Genomic DNA, 25473 nt, shown 5'->3' on the forward strand with positions numbered 1-25473 from the left:
TGGTCATGGGAAACAAAACAGACCAGGAATAAGGGTTTATTCCTGAGCTTATTGATAGTACAACATTGATTGGCAGAGTGGTTTATGAGAGGAGGTGGAGGAGTTTCAGGGTTTTAGGCTTGGGGAAAAGTACGACGCATCAGTAGGCCTTTCAGCCCACCTAGTCCATTTGAACTGCCTACTCCCGTTGACCTACACCGGGACCATAGCCCTTTATATCCCTATCATCCATGTACCTATCCAAACTTCTCTTAAATGTAGAAACTGCATGCACAACTTGTGTTGGCAGCTCGTCCTACACTCTCACAACCCTTGAACGTTTCACCTTTCACTCTTAACCCGTGACCTCTAGTTGCAGTCCCACCCAAGCTCAGTGGATGGGTGAGATTAAAGAAAAGTTGAGCTTGTTGCATGTACTTTGAAACATGTGTGTCAGTGGCCGACACCCTCCAAGGACGTGCTGGGAGCTGTCGCCATGCTTCTGGCGCCAACACAGCATACCCACAACTCATTAACTCTCAGCTTAACTGTACGTTTCCGGAATGTGGGAGGAAACCCTCACGGTCATGGGGAGAATGTGAAAATTCCTTACGGGAATTGAATCCTGACTGGTGATCACTGGCACTGTAAAGCATTGCAGTAACTGCTACGTTTGGTGGAATATAATGTAAAAAATATCGTTTATTTTGGTCGGAGAAATAAAAGGATTTTTTAAAATGTTGGTGTCCACTAGGATCTGGATGTCTTTGTTCACAATTAGTGTTAACATTCAGTTGCACCAACCTATTAGCAACACAGTGCTTGTACTATCCTTACTCCTCTCAGAGCATTGTACTCACCCTCCTCCCACTAGCCTCCACGTTGAGCAGATCGTTCTGCATAATTTCTGCTTCCTCATTGGGATTCCATCAGCAGGCATAATCTGCTGTCCCATTTTGGCATTTGTAAGGGACTGTTCATTCCATGAGTCTCTGGTCCGTTCTTTCACCACCTGCCAGACCTGAGATCCCACCAGGTGAAGCAGTGATACAGCTGCACTTTTAGTCAAGTGTACCATAATTGGCACTCACAACATGGAAACCATCCCTGGGCTGTGTTGGTCATGAATACCAATATGAATTCAATAATTGTTTTAATATACATGTGACAAATAAAGCTTATTTAAAAAAAAAGCCATTTGGGTTAGTTTTGTAAAACTATGTTGAGATTAGAATCCTGACCCTATCATGAGCCACATCAGAATCGGGTTTAATATCACCAGCATGTTGTGAAATTTGTTAACTTAGCAGCAACAGTACAATGCAATACATGATAATATAGAAATAAAGTCAATCAATTACAGTAAGCATATACATGTATGTTAAATAGTTAAATTAAAACGAGTGCAATAACAGAGAAAAAAGTGAAGTAGTGTTCATGGGTTCAGTGTCCATTTTGGAATCGGATGGCAGAGGGGAAGAAGCTGTTCCTGAATTGCTGAGTGTGTGCCTTCAGGCTTCTGTACCTCCTTCCTGACAGTAATATGTGAAGAGGGCATGCCCTGGGTGATGAGGGTCCTTAATGAAGGATGCCACCTTTCTGAGGCACCACTCCTTGAAGATGTCTTGGATACTACGGGGGCTGGTACCCAAGATGGAGCTGACTAATATTATAACTTTCCATAGCTTCTTTCAACCCTATGAAGTAGCAACCCCGCTCCCTTACCAAACAGTGATGTAGCCTATCAGAATGCCCTCCATGGTGTATCTGCAGAAGTTTTCCAGGTGACATTTCATCCTAATAAAATATAGCTACTGTTTTGCCTTCTTTATAGCTGCATTGATATGTTGAGACCAGGTCAGATCCTAAGAGATCTTGACACCCAGGAACTTGAAACTGCTCACTCTCTCCACTTCTGATCCCTCTATGAGGACTGGTTCATGCTCCTTCATCTTACCCTTCTTTCCTTTGGTCTTACTGAGATTGACTGTGAGGTTGTTGCTGTGACACCACTCAACTAGCTGGCATATCTCGCTCATGTACACCCTCTCATCTCCATCTGAGATTCTGCCAAAAATAGTTGTATCATCAATAAATTTATAGATGGCATTTGAGCTATGCCTAGCCACACAGTCATGCGTGCAGATACAGTAGAGCAGTGGCCGAAGAGCACATCCCTGAGGAGTGCCAGTGTTGATTGTCAGTGAGGAGATATTATCGTCAATCTGCACAGATTGTGGACTTCCAGTTAGGAAGTAGAGGATCCAGTTGCAGAGGGAGGTACAGAGGCCCAGGTTCTGTAGCTTTTCGATCAGGATCGTAGAAATGATGGTGATAAATGCTGAGGTATAGTCAATAAACAGCATCCTGACACGGGGAATTCTGCGGATGCTGGAGATTCAAGCAACACACATCAAAGTTGTGGTGAATGTAGCAGGCCAGGCAGCATCTCTAGGAGGAGGTACAGTTGATGTTTCGGGCCAAGACCCTTCATCAGGACGGTCTTGGCCTGATGAAGGGTCTCGTCCTGAAACGTCGACTGTACCTCTTCCTAGAGATGCTGCCTGGCCTGCTGCATTCACCAGCAACTTTGATGTGTGTTGCTTGAGCATCCTGATATAGGTGTTTGTATTGTCCAGCTGATCGAAGGGTGTGTGAAGAGCCTTTGAGATCGCGTCTGCTATAGACCTATTGTGGTGATAAACAAATTGCAGAGGGTTTAAGTCCTTGCTGATGGAGGAGTTGATTCTAGCCATGACCAACCTCTTAAAACATTTCAATTTAATATGTATGCTACTGGATGATAGTCAGTAAGGCAGCTCACGCCACTCTTCTTGGGCACTGGTTGCCTTTTTGAAGCAGACGGGAACTTCCAACTGTAGCAGTGAGAGGTTGAAAATGTCTTCAACCACTCAGCATTTAGTATCTGATCCTCTTCCACTCTAAACTCTTTATCTTTGGCCTTCTGTGTTGTTTCAATGATACATAGTGTCAACTTGAGGAACACCATCTGATGTTCTGACAATTTACAACTCTTAACACTTTAGCATTGAGCTTAACAACTTAAGCAAGGCCATCTTTTTTATTCACAGTTCGTGTTTTATCTGTTTGAATTTGTTCTGTTTCATTTTGTTTTTGTATCATTTAGTTCCAATTGCTGATTTTAAAGCAACTTTTACCTTGACAACTTAGGCCTGCAGCCTTTCACAAACATCAACACAGGAGATTCTGCAGATGCTGGAAATCCAGAACAGCACTAGCAAAATGCTGGAGGAACTCATAAGGTCTAGCAGCATCACTACCAATGATAAAGGGACTCGGAGTGGAACGTCGACTTCTTATTCCTCTCAGTCTGAGGTTCCAATCTTTTCTATGCCATGGACCAATACCATTAAGCAAAGGGTCCATGGACGCCAGGCTGGAAACCCTTGCATCTCAATAGATGTTGCCTGACCTGCTGAGTTCCTCCAGCATTTTGTGCACACTACTTGCACAAACATTACTTTCCCCACCTTTCAGAAATTTAAAGCAAGCTTGCCTTTCTACGTGCCCGGTTCTGACGGGGTCTCCTTGACACCGATGCTGCTGAGTGGCAGACATTCTGTTGATGAAACAGCAGGGCTACTGACAGTCCGGATGATTGACAACGGGTGTGACGATATCCCGATGATTGACAACGGGCGTGACGATATCCCGATGATTGACGCTTCGGCAAACACGAGATGTTATCAAAGATTCGCGAGATTTCGATGTAAACAAAACGTAGACTCATCACTGGGAACGGTTGGCAATTTCTCCACAGAGGATTCTAACCAGTTTATTCCCTTCAGGGATGGCATAATTATACATTCATTATAGATCGATGACAAAACGTGGTGGAAATTCTGACTGATTTGACGAATAAACCGAAATCTGTTCCCCTCTAGACCTAGGCCCGTTTCTCTGGTGGCGCAGGAAGGAAGTCCACCCATCGCGCCCTGATTGGCTGAAACGTTTGATTGGCAGTTCGCATTAGGGGGGCGTTGAATAATTTCACATTTGGATTGGTTGCGGGAGATGTCCGTCAAACAAGGTCCTGACTGGACGCATTCTAGCATGTTTGGTGCCTGATCACCTGTGAGCAGCTGCTGAGGGAAGCCACCGAGGAAAGCGCGGGTTCGTATCCGATTTTAGTGATATCCATTGATTTGCACTACTTTGTGTGGACAAAGTTCTGGAGGGGTGGGGTGTCGGGGGAAGCGGCTGCCCTGGGCTGGGCTCGCACAGAGCGAGGACCGTACGGGCAACAATGGAGCGGTGGGAACCTAGTTGCCTTGCCCTATTAGAGAAACCACTTGGGGCGTTTCATCGCCACGGGGCGCCCTATACTCTCCGGCCAACGTTGCAGTGACGGGAATGCAGGAAGTGCGGTAGCCAGTTAGCGCACATCTATTTCTATTTCCTGAGGAGACTGAGGTCCTTTAACATCTGCCGGACGATGCTGAGGATGTTCTACGAGTCTGTGGTGGCCAGTGCTATCATGTTTGCTGTTGTGTGCTGGGGCAGCAGGCTGAGGGTAGCAGACACCAACAGAATCAACAAACTCATTCGTAAGGCTAGTGATGTTGTGGGGATGGAACTGGACTCTCTGACGGTGGTGTCTGAAAAGAGGATGCTGTCTAAGTTGCATGCCATCTTGGACAATGTCTCCCATCCACTACATAATGTACTGGGTGGGCACAGGAGTACATTCAGCCAGAGACTCATTCCACCGAGATGCAACACAGAGCGTCACAGGAAGTCATTCCTGCCTGTGGCCATCAATCTTTACAACTCCTCCCTTGGAGGGTCAGACACCCTGAGCCAATAGGCTGGTCCTGGACTTATTTCATGATTTACTGGCATAATTTACATATTACTATTTAACTAGTTATGGTGTTACTGCTATTTATTATTTATGGTGCAACTGTAATGAAAACCAATTTCCCCCGGGATCAATAAAGTATGACTATGACTATGACTATGGCTAAATCCCACGAAGAACAGGGCTAAGTAGGTCCCTCAGCACCGGCACTTGGACGGTGCAGGTCTGATGTACCAGCTCTGGGATAATGCTGGCCTTTCTCAGTGCTGCATCCCAGGACAGTACTGTGTTCTCTCAGTACTGCACAATAGGACCTTGCTGGGTTCTCTTCATTATTGCATCCCAGAACTGTGCTGTGTTCTTTCAGTAATTTCCTATGGGTCTGTGCTGGATTCTCTCAGTAATGTGCCCTGGGTCTGTTGGGCTCTCTTGTAGTGTGCCCTGGCACCATGAGTACTCTCTGTAACGTGCCCTGGCTCTTTCTGGGGTTCTCGCAGTGGTATGCTTTAGGACCACTCTGGCCCTCTCAGAAGTGCTCATGGATAGTGTCTGGCTTCCCTAGTGGTCTGCTCTGAGACAGTGCTGACACTGGAATCTGGAGCAAAACGCAAAGTTGGAGAAGCTCTGTGGTCAGGCAGCATCTGTGGAGGGAAACAGACACCTCTTCCATGCTGAAATGCAATGGTGTTATCTAGAGCATTAGGATCTCAGGTTATGGCATTGCCTACATGAGTAAGACTGGAGGCAGATTGGGTTACTACCTCACCAATCACTTTCCCTCTATCTGCCATGTCAGCTGGGATTTTCCAGTTGCCACCCATTGTAATTCCACTCCCCATTCCTGCACTGTCTGTCCTCAGCCTCCTCCACTGCCAAGTTGAGGCTAAAACACAAACTCATATTCTGCCAAGATAGCTTTTAACCTGGCACCATGAACATCAAATTGTAAAGTTTCTTGTAAAGCCTCTTTGTCCCATTTCTCCTCCTGACCCATCTGGCTCAAACTCTTTTCCCTCCCCCAATCCTCTCCATCTCTCTATTTCACATACACTTCTGCTGATTCCCCTTCCTATCTTCCTCTCCTATCAGATTTCATGCCTTTGTCACTTCCACCTATCAACTTCTGACCTCATTCCCACTCTGCATTCCCTCATCTGCTAATCACCCCCACTACCGTGCATCCTGCCAGTTCTTCCACTTCTTGCATCAGTCTTTTTATACTGGCTCACTTCTTTCTTCTTTTCAGTCTAAACGAAGGGTCGACTGCTTATTTTCCTTCCTAGAAGCTGCCTGATTTCATGAGATCCTACAGTCCTTTGTGTGTTTCTGTCGGTAGTGTGCCCTCAGATAGTGCCCAGCTTGCCAGGCAGTGCACCCTGAAACCAGGCTGCCTCTCACAGAAAAGACATAGGCAGTTTTTGTCTATAGCTCCCTCTGGCAGTGAAAGATTCTTTCACTAATGCCTATTTTACAGTGTTGTGCTCTGATGGAACTATTTTGAAAGTAGTACTCCAGGACAAAATCAGATTCAGACTTATTATCTGGACATGTGTTATGAAATTTGTTGTTTTGTGGCAGCAGTACAAGTGTGATACATAAAATTTACTATAATGTACAATAAGAATATATAAACAAAAGTGCAAAGGAGAAAAATGGTAAGGTAGTGTTCATGAACTGTTCAGAAATCTGATGGCAGAGAGTAGGAAATTGTTCCTAAACCACTGAGTGTGTGTCTACAGGCTCCTGTACCTCCTTCCTGATAGTAGTAATGAGAAGAGGGCATGTCCTGAATGACGAGGTTTCTTCATGATGGATAAGGCTTTTGATGATGTCCTCAATGGTGGGGAGGCTAGCGTCCATGATGGAGCTGGCAGAGTATGTAAACTTCTGCCTTTTTTCACTCCTGTGCAGTGGCCCCTCCAAATAAAACGCTGATACAACCAGTCAGAATGCTCTCTACAACTTAGCTAGAAATTTGCAAGAGGGTGGCAGGCTAGTTTAGTAGCAATTCACAGTTTGACAAGCGTGACTCTGAGGAGCTGTCTCGGTCATATCGTTTTGACAGTATAGGGTTTGAGCAGTAGCAGCCTTGAGAGGGCTCTGGTTTCTCGAGCATATCAGGGACAGCGTTAGATCCCCGCAGTAGCACCCTAGGGTCTCACTGCAGCGCCCATAGTACAGTGCTGGGCTCAGTCTGTGACAATGCTGGGCTTGCTCTGGCATCACTGGAACAGTGCAGGGCTCCTTCTGTGGCTCTCTTTTGATCGTGCTGGGCTCTCTCTGTAGTGATAGGACTGTGCTTGTCCACTCCGCCCTGCAGTGGAGTGCTAGTTTAGACTTTGGGTAATTGAACCCATGATAATTGAACTAACGTGATATTGCGATGTGATAATTGTGCTACAATGTTAGACATTTCCAACATTCTTGTGTGATTGTGAATGGCAAAACATTGATACAGTCACCCTTGGCATGCCATAATTATGATAATACACTCATTTCATTAAGTACACCTGCTTGTTACTGCAAATATCTAATCGGCCAGTCATGTGATGGCACATCATTGTATAAAAATATGCAGACATGGTCAAGAGATTCAGTTGTTGTTTAGACCAAACAAAAGAAATGTGATTTGAGTGACCTTGACCGTGGAGTCCCAGCCAGGTTTGAGTGTCTCAGGAACAGCTTATCTTCTGGGATTTTTGTGTACTCCAGTCTTTAGAGTTTACAGAGAATGGCGTAAAACTTCCAGTGAGCAGCAACTTTGTGGGCAAAAATCTTGTCAATGAGAGAGGTCAGGGGAGAGTGGCCAGACTGGTTCCAGCTGACAGGAAGGCGACATTAACTCAAATAACCACGCATTATGACAGTAGTGTGTAGAAGAACACAAAACACGTCAGACCTTGAAGTAGATGGGCAACAGTGGCAGATGACCATAAATGTACACTGAGTGGCCACTTTATTAGGTATAGAGGGTATGTCAGAAAGTGAGCATTGGGTGTATTTGCATCTTACAGAGGTTATTTTTCTTCCCTTCTTTGAATTGTTCGTTGTAGAGAACTGACGGGTTATCTCACTAATCAAGCATGACAACGATGTGGGATGCCAAGTCCAACATCACCTCTGTAGCTGTTACTGTAACTCAGAACAATGGCAACATCATTGTCTTCTGAAGTAAAGGGAAATGCCCAGGAACAGAATGCTGCTCAGATTTTGTTTTGCTCAGGATGTATTTGCTATGTGCCTGTGATGCTGTTGGGAGTAAGTTTTTCATTGCACCTGTGCTTGTGCATACAACTTTGACTTTGGCATGGCATTTTATAGGCAGCATATACAAAATGAACTTAAATAAACATAAAATATACCCAGGTTTTACGGGAAAAGACAATCAGAATAAAAAAGAAGAATGAAGTCCATTTTGGTGCGAAGTGGTCAAAGTGTTTATAGTATTGTTAAACAGTATGATTAAGGGCTGAAAGGAAGTAACTGTTCCTGAACCTGGTAGTGTGGGATTTCAGGCTTCTGTACCTCCTGTCTGATGGTTGCTGTGAGAAGATGGCATGCCCTAGACAGTGGTGGTCTTTGCTGATAGATGTAGCTTCCTAGATGTTCCTGTGGTGTATTGGGCAGAGTCCACTATTCTCTGCAGCTTCTTATATATTTGTGCATTCGAATTGCAATACCAGACCGTGATGCACCCAGCAGGACCCTTTCGACAGTGCATATGCAGAAATTTGTTAAGCGTGTTCGGTGATGAGCTGGTATCACCTTATCCTCTAAAGAAAGTAAGGCTTTGGCTCTGGCATGCATTCCCTATGATTGCATCTCTGTTCTTGGTCCAGGACAAGTTATCTGTCATGTTAATGCCCGGGAATTTAAAAGTGCTTATTCTCTCCTCCACTGATCCAATGTAGACTGAATTCCTTCTTTCCTCTACCTGAACACAACAACCAGCTCTTTAGTTTAGATTATGAAGACACGCAGTCCTCTCTTTTATTGTCATTTAGTAATGCATGCATTAAGAAATGATACAATATTTCCTCCAGTGTGATTATCACAAAACACAGGACAGACCAAGACTGAAAAAAACTGACAAAACCACATACTTATAACATATAGTTACAATAGTGCAACAATACCATAACTTGATGAAGAAGTCCATGAGCTCAGTAAAAAGTTCAAAGTCTCTCAAATGTCTCACATCTCACGCAGACGGGAGAAAGAAGAAAAACTCTCCCTGCCATGCCCGACCACAGTCCTTCTCTGAGTCATCCGAAAACTTCGAGCTCTGATCAGCTGTCCGACACCGAGTACTGAGCGCCGTCTCTATCCGACCCATTCGATCTCCATCTCGGTCGCCAACAGCAGGCAAAGCCGGGGATTTTGAGGCCTTCCCTCCGAAAGATTCCCGACCGCGCAGTAACAACAGCAGTGAACTGGCGTTTCAGAAATTTCTCCAGATGTTCCTCTCTGCTTTCACGTACGTCTCCATCAAATCAGAATTGTCCACGGTCCCTATTTAATGGATACGATATCATTTTTCACCGGAGGGCTGCGCACGCGCGGCGCACTGCTCTCTCTCCTCCCGCGATCCAGTGAATATATGGTTTTTGGGAAAGATTTCCTGTTTTCTGCTTTTTTCGTGTGTGATTTTGTTCTGATCCCTCTCAGTGCTCTGATTTTGATTTCAAAATTCTTTAGAACTAATTTCATTTTTTGTGTTTAATACTGCATTATTTGTAATTCTCATTATAAATTTAGTCATAAGTATATACTGTATAATGAAAACTGCCTTTGCAAATAGTTCAGCCTATAATTATGCTGTACTGCCATGGGTGACACTGTAGTTCCTCAGACTTGTACTGCAGGAAAATCTGTACTTTGCTGTGTTTAATTGTATCAGTGTACACAAACACTGAGAATGAGTGGGTATAAAATTGCATCAGTAGCCTTTGATCCATATAATTATGTTTCACTATGAAAATATTTATTTTCACTCTTCACCTGTGAAGACCTACAGGCAGCAAACTGGAAGTGCTACAACTGATAAAGTATTTCTGATAGTTGTTTATTGCTGTAGTCAAGTCAAGTCACATTTTATTGTCATTTTGACCATAACTGCTGGTACAGTACACAGTAAAAATGGGACAACGTTTTTCAGGACCATGGTGCTACATGAACAATACAAAAACTACACTGAACTACGTAAAAACAACACAAAACTACACTAGACTACAGACCTACCCAGGACTGCATAAAGTGCACAAAACAGTGCAGGCATTACAATAAATAATAAACAAGACAATAGGCACAGTAGAGGGCAGTAGGCTGGTGTCAGTCCAAGCTCTGGGTATTGAGGAGTCTGATGGCTTGTGGGAAGAAACTGTTACACAGTCTGGTCGTGACAGCATGAACACTTTGGTGTCTTTTGCCAGATGGCAGGAGGGAGAAGAGTTTGTATGAGGGGTGCGTGGGGTCCTTCATAATCCTGTTTGCTTTACGGATGCAGTGTGTGGTGTAAATGCCTGTAATGGTGGGAAGAGAGACCCCGATGATCTCAGCTGACCTCACTATCTGCTGCAGGGTCTTGCGATCCGAGATGGTGCAATTTCCGAACCAGGCAGTGATGCAGCTCTCAGGAATACAACCTCTATAGAATGTGGTGAGAATGGCGGGTGGGAGATGGATTTTTCTCAGCCTTCGCAGAAAGTAGAGACGTTGCTGGGCTTTCTTTGCTATGGAGCTGGTGTTGAGGGACTAGGTGAGATTCTCTGCCAGGTGAACACCAAGAAATTTGGTGCTCTTAACGATTTCTATGGAGGAGTCGTCGATGTTCAGCGGAGAGTGGTCGTTTTGTGTCCTCCTAAAGTCAACAACCATCTCTTTTGTTTTGTTCACATTCAGAGACAGGTTGTTAGCTCTGCACCAGTCCGTTAGCCGCTGTACCTCCTCTCTGTATGCTGACTCATCGTTCTTGCTGATGAGACCCACCATAGTCGTGTCATTGGCGAACTTGATGATGTGATTGGAGCTGTTTATTGCTGCACAGTTGTGGGTCAGCAGAGTGAACAGCAGTTGACTGAGCACACAGCCCTGGGGGGCCCCCGTGCTCAGTGTGATGGTGTTGGAGATGCTGCTTCCAATCTGGACTGACTGAGGTCTCCCAGTCAGGAAGTCTAGGATCCAGTTGCAGGGGGAGGAGTTCCAGCCCAGCAGGCTCAGCTTTCCAATCAGTTACTGAGGAATGATTGTCTTGAATGCTGAACTGAAGTCTATGGACAGCATTGGAATGTACGTGTCTTTTTTTGTCCAGGTGTGTTAGGGCCAGGTGGAGGGTGATGCCAATGGCGTCGTCTATTGAACGGTTGGGACGGTATGCGAACTGCAGGGGGTGCAGTGAGGGGGGCAGCAGGGTCTTGATGTGCCTCATGACAAACCTCTCGAAACATTTCATGATGATGGATGTGAAATATAGTCTGTACACTTGATTAATGTTCCTCTCCCGGTGGCCATCCACTGAAACCGGAATTTCCCGGTGGCTATATGCAAAAAGTGAAATTTCCTGATGGCCAATCATTTTATTTCCTATCCTCATTCCCGTTCTGAAATGTCGGTCCATGATCTCCTTTTTGCCACGGTGAGGCCACTCTTAGGGTGAAGGAGCAACACCTCACATTCCGTCTAGGTAGCCTCCGACCTGAAGGCATGAATGATGATTACTTCTGGTAATTGTTTTCCCCTCCGCCCTTCCCTTTTCTATTCCCCACTCAGGCTTTTTAATTTTTCCCGTCACCTGCCTATTATCTCCCTCTAGTGACCTCCTCCTTCTCTTTCTCCTATGGTCCAGTCTCCTCTCCTATCAGATTTCTTCAACTCCAATCTTTATTCTTTCCCACCCTCTTGGCTTCACCAATCACCTTCTAGCTAGTCCTTCTTCCCCACCCCCCCACCCTTTTTATTCCTGTGTCTTCCCCCTTCCTTTGCAGTTCTGGATTGTCAACTATTTATTCATTTCTGTAAATGCTGCCTGACCTGCTGAGTTTTTCCATCTCTTTGTGTGTGTGTTGCCCTTGTTTTCAGAGTTCTTTTGTTATTTGTCTTATGGTGTTTACTAATAGTTTATTCAGCATGGTCTTGTAATCTGCCTCAAAGAAGTGTAGGAGGTAAATAAAATTCCTTTTTCCAATTTCGGCTTGAATTGTGGATGAGTCATCACACATTTTATTTCAGTGTTCCTCTCTGTGCAGCCTTTGTCAGCTTTCCAGTGGAGAGATTGCCATCGTCCAGGCAGGAACATAGTAATTAGGAGCTGGAGTAGGACCCGCAGCCTCTTGACACTGCTCAGTAGTATAATAGTCAGACTGATTTGATTGTAACCTCAACAGTGCACTTGTTTCTTTGGTAAACTTTCAGGCCCTTGCGCATCCAGAATCTATATACTTCTGCCTAAATGTTTGCGGACTCTTCCTCAATGGGTCGCGAAGAACTTTGTGCTGCTTAACTAACAAATTTTGAGAAGTGATCACTTATTTGTACTTTTTGAAATTTTTCCCTTATTTTGAAATATCTTCTATCACCTGTACATGAGTCATTTTACAGCACCAGCGAATACCATTTGGGGTTCAATTCCCGCAGCTGCCTGAAGGGAATTTGTACGTTCTCCCTGTGACCACTTGGGTTTTCTCTGGGTGTTCCAGTTTCTCGCCATGGTCCAAGCATATACGGTTAGGTTTAGTAAATTGCGGGCAGATTATGTTAGCACCAGAAGCATGGTGACATTTGCGGGTGACCCCCACGATCCTTGCTGGTTTGATTTGATGGAAATGAAGCATTTCACTGTATGTTTCAATATACATGTGACAAGTAAAGCTAATTTTTTCTACTTTGAATTTACTGTGATATTCTGTGGTGCTAAATAGCAATCTGGCATGATTTATTTGTTATTCAGACTATTTAAAAACTGCCCATTCAATTGCTTCTCTCTCTTTGAGAAATAAAAGGTGGTGGGCAAGTTGTGGAGAAGATCCTGAGACGCAGGATTTATGAGACATAATCTGATTAGGGTTAATCAGCATGGCTTTGTCAAGGGAAGGTCCTGCCTTACAAGCCGGATTGAGATCTTTGAGGATGTAACACAACATCTTGATGAAGGTAGAGCAGTGGATGTAGTGTATATGGATATCAGTAAGGCATTTGATAAAGTTTCCCATGTGAGGCTCATTCAGAAAGTAATGATGCATGGGATCCAAGAAGACCTTGCTTTGTGGATCCAGAAATGGCTTGACCACAGGAAACAAAGGGTGGTTGTGGATGGTTTGTATTCTGCATGGAGGTCAGTGACCAGTGGTGTTTTACAGGGTTCTGTTCTGGGACCCCTCCTCTTTGTGATTTTTATAAATGACCTAGATGAGGAAGTAGAAAGGTGGGTTAGTAAGTTTGCTGATGATACAAAAGTTAGGTGTGTTGTGGATAGTGTGGAGGGCTGTCATAAGTTACAGCAGGACATTGCTGGGATGCAGAACTGGGCTAAGGAGTGGCAGATGGAGTTCAACACAGAAAAGTGTGAAGTGTTTCATTTCAGTAGGTCAAATTTGAAGACAGAATATAATATTAATGGTAAGACTGCTGGCAGAGTGGAGGATCCGAGAAATCTTGGGGTCCATATCCATAGGACAATAAAAGCTGCTGTGTAGGTTGACAGTGTTGTTAAGAAGGCGTATGGTGTGTTGGCCTTCATTAACCGTGGGATTGAGTTCAAGAGCTGAGAGGTAATGTTAGAGCTATATAAGACCTTAGTTAGACCCCACTTGGGGTCTGGTCACCTCATTACAGGAAGGATGTGGATACTATAGAGCAGTGGTCCCCAGTAGCAAAGCATGTGCTACTGGGCTGCGAGGAAACGATATAAGTCAACTGCACCTTTCCTCATTCCCTGTCACGCCCACTGTTGAACTTGAATGCACGTGAGGTCATTACCCACGTGAGGTCGTCAGTTGGTCATTAACCTACAACTACTCGATGAGTGAAAAAACAAACGTCGCTTGAGAGTTTCTTTGGAAGAGATGGTAGGGGACATAAAAGGCCTAACAATGATGATAACGCAGAAACAGCTGAGCCCAAGACTGCAAAAAAAAAGAAAGTTTCCTTCAACAGAAAATACGACAAGTCGTACATAAAAAATGGCTTTATTGCGACCGGTGACTCGCACGCTCCAAGTCCCCTGTGTGTGATATGTGGAGACAAGCTGTCTAATGAGGCAATGAAGCTCTCAAAGCTGCTTCGGCACCTTGAGTCCAAGCACCCTGCACTTAAAGACAAACCTGTTGAGTTCTTTGAGTGGAAAAAACGTGAGCAAGCAGAACAGAAGCAAGTGCTGAGAGCCACCACCTCCACAAATGCTGCTGCAAAAAGGGGAAGTACAACGAGATCTAGGTGTTCTTATACATCAGTCACTGAAAGCAAGCATGCAAGTATAGCAGGCAGTGAAGAAAGCTAATGGCATGCTGGCCTTCATAACAAGAGGAATTGAGTATAAGAGCAAAGAGGTCCTTCTGCAGCTGTACAGGGCCCAGGTGAGACCACACCTGGAGTACTGTGTGCAGCTTTGGTCTCCAAATTTGAGGAAGGACATTCTTGCTATTGAGGGAGTGCAGCGTAGGTTCACAAGGTTAATTCCCGGGATGGCGGGACTGTCATATGTTGAAAGATTGGAGCGACTGGGCTTGTATACTCTGGAATTTAGAAGGCTGAGAGGGGATCTTCTTGAAACATATAAGATTATTAAGGGATTGGACACACTGGAGGCAGGAAGCATGTTCCCGCTGATGGGTGAGTCCAGAACCAGAGGCCACAGTTTAAGAATAAGGGGTAGGCCATTTAGAACAGAGTTGAGGAAAAACTTTTTCACCCAGAGAGTGGTGGATATATGGAATGCTCTGCCCCAGAAGGCTGTGGAGGCCAAGTCTCTGGATGCTTTCAAGAAAGAGATGGATAGAGCTCTTAAAGATAGCGGAATCAAAGATTATGGGGATAAGGCAGGAACTGGATGCTGATTGTGGATGATCAGCCATGATCACAGTGAATGGTGGTGCTGGCTCGAAGGGCCGAATGGCCTACTCCTGCACCTATTGTCTATTGTCTATTGCTCTGAGAGTGTCGTACTTAGTGGCTAGCCGTATTGCTAAGGCTAAGAAGCCTTTCACTGTTGGTGAAGAATTGATTCTGCCTGCTGCCGCGGACATGTGCTGTGAACTGTTGGGAGAAGCTGCAGCTAACAAGATGGCACAGGTTTCTCTTTCAGCTACCACAGTTTCAAGGAGAATTGATGACGTAGCGGAGGACATCGAAGCACAGCTGTTGGAATGGCTTAACGAGTCTGGTTTCACTACCCAAGTCAAAGAGGTTGCTCTTGAATGCCAGTCTACACACTGTGTCACATACAGGGAAATGCTGGCTAGCCGAAAAATCTCACCTGATCTTAACAGCGTATTGAGTGACATTGTTGAAGTTATCAATCACATCAAAGCAAATGCCCTTAACACATGTCTGTTTGAGCAGCTTTGCGAGGAAATGGATGCAGAGCACAAACGCCTTCTCTTACACACTGAAGTCAGGTGGCTATCAAGGGGGAGAGCCCTGGCCAGGGTTTTTGAGTTAAGAGAGCAGCTACAGAGATTTCTTTTAGGAAAAAAGTCACCACTGGCAGCACACTTCAGTGATGAGGAGTGGAAAGCAAAACTCGCTTATCTGTGTGACATCTTCAACCTGCTCAATGAACTCAATTTGTCACTCCAGGGGAGAATGACAACTGTCTTCAAGTTGGCAGATAAAGTGCCTGCTTTCACAGCCAAACTGGAACTGTGGGGACGGTGAGTGGACAGGGGCATATTTGACATATTCCCAACATTAGCTGGGAATTTGGGAGAGACTGAGGCTCACAGCTGCTGCGCGAACACCTATCTTTGCTGTCGACAGAATTCGAGCATTACTTCCCAACCAAAAACGACCCAAGACATGCAAAGGAATGGGTCCGTGACCCATTTGTGAATTTCCCTGGTGAATCATCCATGTCAGCATGGAAAGAAGATCAACTCCTTGAGCTTGCAAGTGGCGGTGGGCTGAAAAGTATGTTTGACATAACATTCTGCCAGCATTTTGGATCAAAGTCAAGGCTGGATATCCTGAGATAGCCACGAAAGCACTGAAAATGTTGCTTCCATTTCCAACATCATGTCTCTGCGAAGCGGAGTTTTCTGCAATGAATGCAACGAAAACTAAATTGCGGAATAGACTGGACATAAGGAACCCTCTTATGACTTATAATTGACTTATCACTATAGTCATGCGGGGAAAATATGCACTGTGTGCTTAATATTAAATTCATTAGATAAACCCTTTTAGTAAAAAAATTGTATTAGCCACTGATTAATGACTTATAGCTGATTTATCACCTATATTCCGGTCGTGGTTAACACCCCCCCCCCCCCCGCCCCCCAAGTCGGCCAGTCTGCAAGAATATTGTCAATATTAACCTGGTCCGCGGTGCAAAAAAGGTTGGGGACCCCTGCTATAGAGAGTGCAGAGGAGATTAACAAGGGTGCTGCCTGGATTGGGGAGCATGCCTTATGAGAATAGGTTGAATAAACTTGGCCTTTTCTCCTTGGAGCGACGGAGGATGAGAGGTGACCTGATAGAGGTGTATAAGATGATGAGAGGCATTGATCGTGTGGATAGTCAGAGGCTTTTTCCCAGGGCTGAAATGGCTAACACGAGGAGGGATAGTTTTAAGTTGCTTGGAAGTAGATACAAGGGAGGTGTCAGAGGTAAGTTCTTCACACAGAGAATGGTGGGTGAGTGGAATGCACTGCAAGTGAAGGTGGTAGAGGTGGATACAATAGGCTGTGGAGATTGCGGAGGCATTAGCGATGATCCTTCAAAAGTCGATAGATTCTGGCATGGTTCCAGAAGACTGGAAGATTGCAAATGTCACTCTGCTATTTAAGAAGGGGACAAGGAAGCAAAAAGGAAATTATAGACCTGTTAGCTTGACGTCGGTGGTTGGGAAGTTGTTGGAGTCGATTGTCAAGCATGAGGTTACAGAGTACCTGGAGGCATATGACAAGATAGGCAGAACTCAGCATGGATTCCTTAAAGGAAAATCCTGCCTGACAAACCTATTACAATTTTTTGAGGAAATTACCAGTAGGCTAGACAGGGGAGATGCAGTGGATGTTGTATATTTGGATTTTCAGAAGGCCTTTGACAAGGTGCCACACATGAGGCTGCTTAACAAGATAAGAGCCCATGGAATTACAGGAAAGTTACATATGTGGATAGAGCATTGGCTGATTGGCAGGAAACAGAGAGTGGGAATAAAGGGATCCTATTCTGGTTGGCTGCCAGTTACCAGTGGTGTTCCACAGGGATCAGTGTTGGGGCTGCTTCTTTTTACATTGTACATCAACGATTTGGATTATGGAATAGATGGCTTTGTGGCTAAGTTTGCTGACGATACGAAGATAGGTGGAGGGGCTGGTAGTGCTGAGGAAACGGAGAGTCTGCAGAGAGACTTGGATAGATTGGAAGAATGGGCAGAGAAGTGGCAAATGAAGTACAATGTTGGAAAGTGTATGGTTATGCACTTTGGCAGAAAAAATAAATGGGCAGACTATTATTTAAATGGGGAAAGAATTCAAAGTTCTGAGATGCAACAGGACTTGGGAGTCCTCGTACAGGATTCCCTTAAAGTTAACCTCCAGGTTGAGTCGGTAGTGAAGAAGGCGAATGCAATGTTGGCATTCATTTCTGGAGGAATAGAGTATAGGAGCAGGGATGTGATGTTGAGGCTCTATAAGGCGCTGGTGAGACCTTACTTGGAGTACTGTGGGCAGTTTTGGTCTCCATATTTAAGAAAGGATGTGCTGACGTTGGGAGAGGGTACAGAGAAGATTCACTAGAATGATTCCGGGAATGAGAGGGTTAACATATGAGGAACGTTTGTCCGCTCTTGGACTGTATTCCTTGGAGTTTAGAAGAATGAGGGGAGACCTTATAGAAACATTTCGAATGTTAAAAGGCATGGACAGAGTGGATGTGGCAAAGTTGTTTCCCATGATGGGGGAGTCTAGTACGAGAGGGCATGACGTAAGGATTGAAGGGCACCCATTCAGAACAGAAATGCGAAGACATTTTTTTAGTCAGAGGATGGTGAATCTATGGAATTTGTTGCCACGGGCAGCAGTGGAGGCCACGTCATTGGGTGTATTTAAGGCAGAGATTGATAGGTATCTGAGTAGCCAGGGCATCAAAGGTTATGGTGAGAAGGCGGGGCAGTGGGACTAAATAGGATAAAATGGATCAGCTCATGATAAAATGGCGGAGCAGACTCAATGGGCCAAATGGCCTACTTCTGCTCCTTTGCCTTATTGTCTTATGGTCTTATGGTCTTTTAACAGACTCTTAGATGGGTTCGTGGAGCTTAGGAAAGTAAGGGCTATGTGTTAAGGGAATTCTAGACATCTTCTAGAGTAGGTTACATGGTTGGCACAACATTGTGGGCCAAAGGGCCTGTAATGTGCTGTAGATTTTCTATGTTTCTAAATAAAAAGGAATTTCATTCCTTATATTCTTGTATTGGAGATGACTTAGTAATACTATAGATGGATTTGGGGGGGGGCAGCTTATAATTTCTATTCCAATTGATATATTCCAATAGAGAAATTGGACCCTCCTACCAGGGTTGTATTCTGAATCCCTTTCTCTACTCCCTTTACACCCATGACTGTACTGCCGGTGCACACATAGCTCCAATCTGCTGATCAATTTCGCAGATGACACGACTTTGATCGGTCTTATTTCTAACGAAAATGGGACAGCCTACAGAGGAGAGGAGAGTTTGACATCCTGGCACTGTACCAGGATAACAACCTCTCCCTCAATGTACAAAAAACAAAAGAGCTGATTGTGGATTACAGGAGGAACGGAAACGGGCTGGGCCTGATCACCATCAATGGGTTTGCAGTTGAAAGGGTGAGTAGTGTCAAGTTCCTCGGTATACACATCACCAATGATCTCACCTGGACTGTACACACCGGCTTTGTGGCAAAAAAATCAGTGTCTCTTCCACCTCAGGCAACTGAAGAAATTTGGCATAGGCCCCCAATTCCTCAAGATCTTTACAGGGGCACCATTGAGAGCATACCGACTGGTTGTGTCACCGCTTTTTATGGGAACTGCACCAACCTTGATTGCTGGGCACTACAGAGAGTGGTACAGACAGCCCTGTGCATCTGTGGATGTGAACTTCCCTCCATTAAGGACGTTTGTAGCAGCAGCTGCAGAAAGAAGGCCTGAAAGATAATCAGAGACACCAGTCACCCCAACCATAAACTGCTTTAGCTGCTTTTGTCTGGAAAACACTACTGCAGCACTAAAGCCAGGACCAACAGGCTATGGGACAGCTTCTTTCTACAAGCCATTAGACTTCTAAATTTACATGTCTGTACATTGCAGTGGAGTCATAACACAAAGATTTGTACTCCTTCACATTGTGAGGTGGATGTAAGATTTAAATAAATTCTAATTCTAAAGGCTGAAAGTTATCTCCTTTGCATAGTATGTTAACTTGCCACACAGTACATAGAATGCAAGAACAGGCTTTTCATCCCACAGTATCTGTGCCAACCATGAAGTCAATTCATGCTGATGTCCCAGTCACCCTCTGACTGAGGAAAGAGATCTGAAGGCAGTAATTTGAAGGTGATGGGCATTTCTTCCAGCACACTATCTAACATTTATCCTTGCATCATTATCACTAACACATGTGGTCACTATCTCATTGCTAGCTGTGAGAGTTTACTGCTAACTGAAGCATTTCTCACATTATAAATGTGGAAATGCTTCAAAGGAACATTTTCCTACAAAGTGATTCAATATAACTACCTACAGGAAAGCTGTAAATAAGGTCGAAAATGTGTGGAGAAAATTTACAAGAATGTTGCCAAACTTGAGTTAGAGGGAAAGGTTGAATAAGGACTTTATTCCCTGGAGCGTAGGGAATGAGGGGAGATTTGATAAGGTATGCAAAACCTCTAAATGCAAAGATAAATGCAAGCTGGCTTTTTCCACTGAGATTGGGTGAGAGGTCAAGGATTAAGGGTGAAAAGTGAAATATTTAAAGGGAACATGAGGGAGAACTTCTTCTCAGAAGGTTGTGAGCTTGTGGAACAGGCTGCCACTGGAGCTGCTAGATGTGTGTTTGATTTCAACATTTAAGAAAAATTTGGATAGTTACATGATTAAGAGGGGTATGGAAGTCTATCACCTGGGTGCAGATTGGTGGGTCTAGGCACATTAATAGTTCGGTATGGACTAGCTGTCCTGTTTCTGTGCTGTAGTGTTGTATGACTCTGACTCTGATAAGGTAATCTGATTGGATTGCTGCTTCAGATATAGTTAATGTGGCAGATTAAAAAAAAAAGCATCAAAACTCTAGGGCCAGTTCAAGCCATTTGGATGCTCTTTGCATAATTAGCTGAATGATATGAAAATCTATTCCACATAAATATTAGAGATATGAAAGTTTGGAATAAAAAATGTGAAATTAATTCATTCAACACACATAAAAGTTGCTGGTGAACGCAGCAGGCCAGGCAGCATCCCTAGGAAGAGGTGCAGTCGACGTTTCAGGCCGAGACCCTTCGTTAGTCCTGACGAAAGGTCTCGGCCTGAAGTGTCGACTGCACCTCTTCCTAGAGATGCTGCCTGGCCTGCTGCGTTCACCAGCAACTTTTATGTGTGTCGCTTGAACTTCCAGCATCTGCAGAATTCCTGTTGTTTGCGAAATTAATTCATTGTTTTATTGACATTAGTAGAAATCTCAGTATAACTGATGGAAATTTAAGATTCCTCAGAGTAATAATTAGAACATGTGCAGATAACTTGTAAGAGTTTCATTTGTTGAAAATGAAACTAGTTTAATTTTTTTGCATATAAATGATTTGATGCAGTCTAATCAGTGTGCTGGTTTAGTTTTGTTAAAATCTTTTGTATTTGCAGTAGATTTCATTAGTCTGATCTGAACCTTAGAGCATTTGTAGAAGTTAATTACTGCAGCATCCAACATCAAGGACCTCCACCATCCAGGCTATCTTGTTTCTGCTGCCATTGGGCAGGATGTACCCCACTGGATTCAGAAACATTTATCACCCTTCAACTACCAGGCTTCTGGATAACTTCACTCACCTCAACAGCAAACTGATTCAACAACCTGTGGACTTACTTTCAAGGACTTTACAAATCATGTTTAGAATCAGAATTTTTTGTAATATACTGGCTTATGTCATGAAATTTGATGTCTTTATGGACGCAGTACAACACAATACATGATAGAGAAAAAGCGTAAATATTTGTTTTTTTTTGTATTTGCACAGTTTGTGTTTTGCAAATTGATTGCTTGTCTGTCTTTATATTTAGGTTTTTCATTGATTCCATTGTGTTTCTTTGTATCTGCTGTGTACACCCGCGAGAAAATTAATCTCAGAGTTGTTTATAGTGCCATATACATATTTTGATAATAAATATACTTTGTACTTCAATTTAAAATAACTACAAAGGGAAAAAACTATATTCAGATGGTGCCTAATGTTAGCTCTGAATCATTAGTTTTGAGGATAGGTTTTCAACATATTCCTTAATGTTCACTGGAAGGAAGTAATCAATCATAATTTGTCTAACACACACTTGTTCTCTGCAGCTCAGTAGGCTATCACTACCAGGGAAGAATGTTGCACTGTTGGATTTGTCCCTTTGAATGCTGTGTTGTCACTTGGATGACATGTTCATCTAAGGCCCTGTCTGGCCTCTCAGATTGCTGAAGAATATCCCGAGACACCATTTGAAGTGCCTTGGCCAATATTTATCCGTTAATTAATATCACTGAAACAGATAATCCACCTGTTATCACGTTGCTGGTTGTGGCACCTTGTTATAAACAGAATTGATCACCATGTTCCTTTCATTACAAAGAAGCAATACTTCAAAATTAATTCTCAGCTTTGAAATGTGTTGCATGTGCCTTGAGCTCGCGAAGCATGGTCGAACTTTCTTTTCAAAAGCAACTGCTATGAAATGTCGACATTAAATTCTAGAAATGCTGACCCTAATTTTGATGCATATTGAACAAGAATGAAATAAACCTGGATTGATTGAATGACACTGCCAATTGTGGTGTTCTGTCTTTCCTGGTCAACGTTGTATCACAGACCTTTCCTTTTGCTTTTGTTTCCAAGCCTGCTTTCTCCGCAAATTAAATCTTGTTTGATTTCTAACTTTTCCCAGTTCTGAAAGGGCAACAGTCTGAAGCATAAACACAAGGGATTCTGCTGATTCTGAAAATCCAAAATAATACACACAAAATGCTGGAGTCTATGGAAAGGAAGAGAAGATGTTTTGGAAACAAAAGAAAATCTGGAGATGCTGGAAATCCAAGCAGCACACACAAAATGCTGGAGAAGCTCAGCAGGCCAGGCAGCATCCATGGAAAAAAGTACAGTCGATGTTTCGGGCTGAGACCTGCCAAAGGGTCTTGGCCTGAAACGTCGACTATACTACTTTCCATAGATGCTGCCTGGCCTGATAAGTTCCTCCAGCATTTTGTGTGTGTGTGTGTTGCTCAGAAGGTGTTTTGGGCTGAGACCCTTATCAGGTCTCATGAAGTGATCCTGATGAAGGGTCTTAACCTGAAACGTTGACTCTTAATTCATTTCCATATATGCTGCTTGACTTTTTGAGCTCTTCCAGCATCTTTTGCAGGTTAGACCGAAACATAAGCTGTTTTCCTGTCTGTAGATGTTGCCTGAGCTGTTGAGTTTTTCTAGCATTTTCTGCACTTTTTTTCATTTAAGATTTCTACAATCTTAGTTTAAGCAACTTGTGAGTTTTGCTTCTTCCTGGACTAAACTCAGTTTGAAATATTGAAAGTAGTTTGTATCCCTTGTAATAATTCTCACCACTTGAGTTTCAGAATCAGAATTAGAATCAGAATCCTTTATTATCGCCAAGTATGTGGACACATACAGGGAATTTCATGCCGGTTTCCCTGAGCTCTCACTGTACAGAATCAAAAAGCAAACGAAACAATGGTGCAAATAATTGTGAACTATATACAATGAAGTATACCTGTGTATGTACAGGTGGACTTGGTTTATAATAGACAAAATTCAAGTGTTCATAATACTGATGGCATATGGAAAGAAACTGTTCTTGTACCTATTTGTCCTGGCATACAGTGATCTAAAGTGCCTACCAGAAGGAAGGAGTTGGAACAGGTGATGTCCAGGGTGTGATGGGTCTACAATGATGCTGCTTGCTCGCTTCCTGACTCTAGATGCATATAAGTCCTGAACCGAGGGCAGCTTCACACCAATAATCCTTTCTGCAGCCCTGACGGTTCTTTGGAGTCCATTCTTGCCTTGTTTGGCAGTTCATCCAAACCAGACAGCGATGGGCGAACTGAGAACAAACTGGATTATTCCTGAATAGAATTGAATCAGCAGCTCCTGAGGCAGGTGTACTTCCTGAGTTGACATAGGAAATACAACCTCTGCTGAGCCTTTTTGATAAGAGTGTCCACGTTGGGTGTCCACTCCAGGTCCTGGGAGATTGTGACACCCAGAAACCTGAAGGTCTCCACAGCAGACACAATACTGTTGAGTATAATGAGTGGGGGGAGTATTGGGGGGCTCCTCCTGAAGTCCACATCTCCACAGTCTTGAGCGTATTTAGCTCCAGATTGTTCTTGAGTTTCTCTGTGCCCCTTTTTAAAATATTTATTTTTTCCTATATTTTGTGAAGTCATTAATTTAAAATGATTCATTCTCTGGATGTGAATGGTTGTAATGAGACTGGCCTTTATTGCTCAACTCTAGTTAGCTAGTGGGTGGTAGGAACCTTTTTTGATAAATCTGAGTAGATTGCTAAAGCAACTTCACAATTCAGTTATGAGTTAATTAATGTGAACTGGAATTGTTTCTCAGTTTAAGTGGATAAGATGAGGTCAAAAGGGGAGTCAACATAGCCAAAAGAGGACATGAGATAGCTTTGGCTGATAGGTAAAGGGGAATTTTAAGAGATTCTGCAAGTATATTAAACACAAAAGGGTACCTGGAGAGAGGTTAGGTTCCCTTAATTAACAAAATAGTTGTCTGTGTGGAGCCATAGGAGATGGATGAGATGTCTGAATATTTCCCATCAATATTTACTGTGAAGAAAGTCATGCAGGCTAACAAATTAAAGGAAATGAATGGTGAAGTGTTGGAACATATTCATATTACATAAGATGTCGTCCTGGTGTTCTTAAGGCATATTAGGTGCACAGTTCCCTCTAAGCTGTGCAGTAATTGAAATGCTCCCGCGCACATAGCCTTTGTTGCCACACAGCTGGAATAGCATGCAGCTACAAAAAGTTCAAAGGTTCAAAGGTACAATTTAATGTCAGGGAAATGTATACAATATACATCCTGAAATGCTTTTTCTTCGCAATCATCCACGAAAACAGAAGAGTGTCCCAAAGAATGAACGATTTAAGAAAGGAGGGAGAGAGAAAATAGGCAATTATAGACCAGTTAGTCTGACATCAGTGGTGGGGAAGATGCTGCAGTCAATTATAAAAGATGAAATAGCGGCATATTTGGATAGCAGTAGCAGGATAGGTTGGAGTCAGCATGGATTTACGAAGGGGAAATCATGCTTAACTAATCTTCTGGAATTTTTTGAGGAGGTAACTATGAAAATGGACATGGGAAAGCCAGTGGATGTAGTGTACCTGGACTTTCAGAAAGGCTTTGATAAGGTCCCACATAGGAGGTTAGTGGGCAAAATTAGAGCACATGGTATTGAGGGTAGGGTATTAACATGGATAGAAAATTGGTTGGCAGACAGGAAACAAAGAGTAGGGATTAACGGGTCCTTTTCAGAGTGGCAGGCAGTGACTAGTGGGGTACCATAAGGCTCAGTGCTGGGACCGCAGCTATTTACAATATACATTAATGATTTAGATGAAGGGATTAAAAGTAACATTAGCAAATTTGCAGATGACACAAAGCTGGGTGACAGTGTGAAATATAGGGAGGATGTTATGAGAATGCAGGGTGACTTGGACAGGTTGGGTGAGTGGGCAGATGCATGGCAGATGCAGTTTAATGTGGATAAATGTGAGGTTAGCCACTTTGGTGGCAAGAACAGGATGGCAGATTACTATCTGAATGGTGTCAAGTTAGGAAAAGGGGAAGTAAAACGAGATCTGGGTGTCCTTGTTCATCAGTCACTGAAAGTAAGTATACAGGTACAGCAGGCAGTGAAGAAAGCTAATGGCATGTTGGCCTTCATAACAAGGGGAGTTGAGTATAGGAGCAAAGAGGTCCTTCTGCAGTTGTACAGGGACCTGGTGAGACCCCATCTGGAGTATTGTGTGCAGTTTTGGTCTCCAAATTTGGGGAAGGACATTCTTGCTATGGAGGGAGTGCAGTGGAGGTTCACTGGGTTAATTCCAGGGATGGCGGGAATGACATATGTTGAAAGATTGGAGTGACTGGGCTTGTATAAACTAAAATTTAGAAGAATGAGAGGGGATCTGATTGAAACATATAAGATTATTA

General features: G+C 43.6%; 1 protein-coding gene across 3 annotated transcripts in view; it reads left to right on the forward strand.

The window, feature by feature from the left end:
- Nucleotides 1-4044: 4044 nt before the first annotated feature.
- bcas3 (BCAS3 microtubule associated cell migration factor) overlaps nucleotides 4045-25473 on the forward strand; it is a 975956-nt gene continuing 954527 nt past the window's right edge. For 2 of the 3 annotated variants that reach the window (XM_072243678.1, XM_072243680.1), the window contains exon 1: nucleotides 4045-4134. The gene's annotated coding sequence lies outside the window, so the exon portion shown is untranslated. The remainder of the gene's footprint in view (nucleotides 4135-25473) is intronic. The other variant, XM_072243679.1, reaches the window with a different exon arrangement.

Source organism: Mobula birostris, chromosome 25 (genome assembly GCF_030028105.1).
Source record: "Mobula birostris isolate sMobBir1 chromosome 25, sMobBir1.hap1, whole genome shotgun sequence".
In the NCBI taxonomy this organism is placed as follows: domain Eukaryota; kingdom Metazoa; phylum Chordata; class Chondrichthyes; order Myliobatiformes; family Myliobatidae; genus Mobula; species Mobula birostris.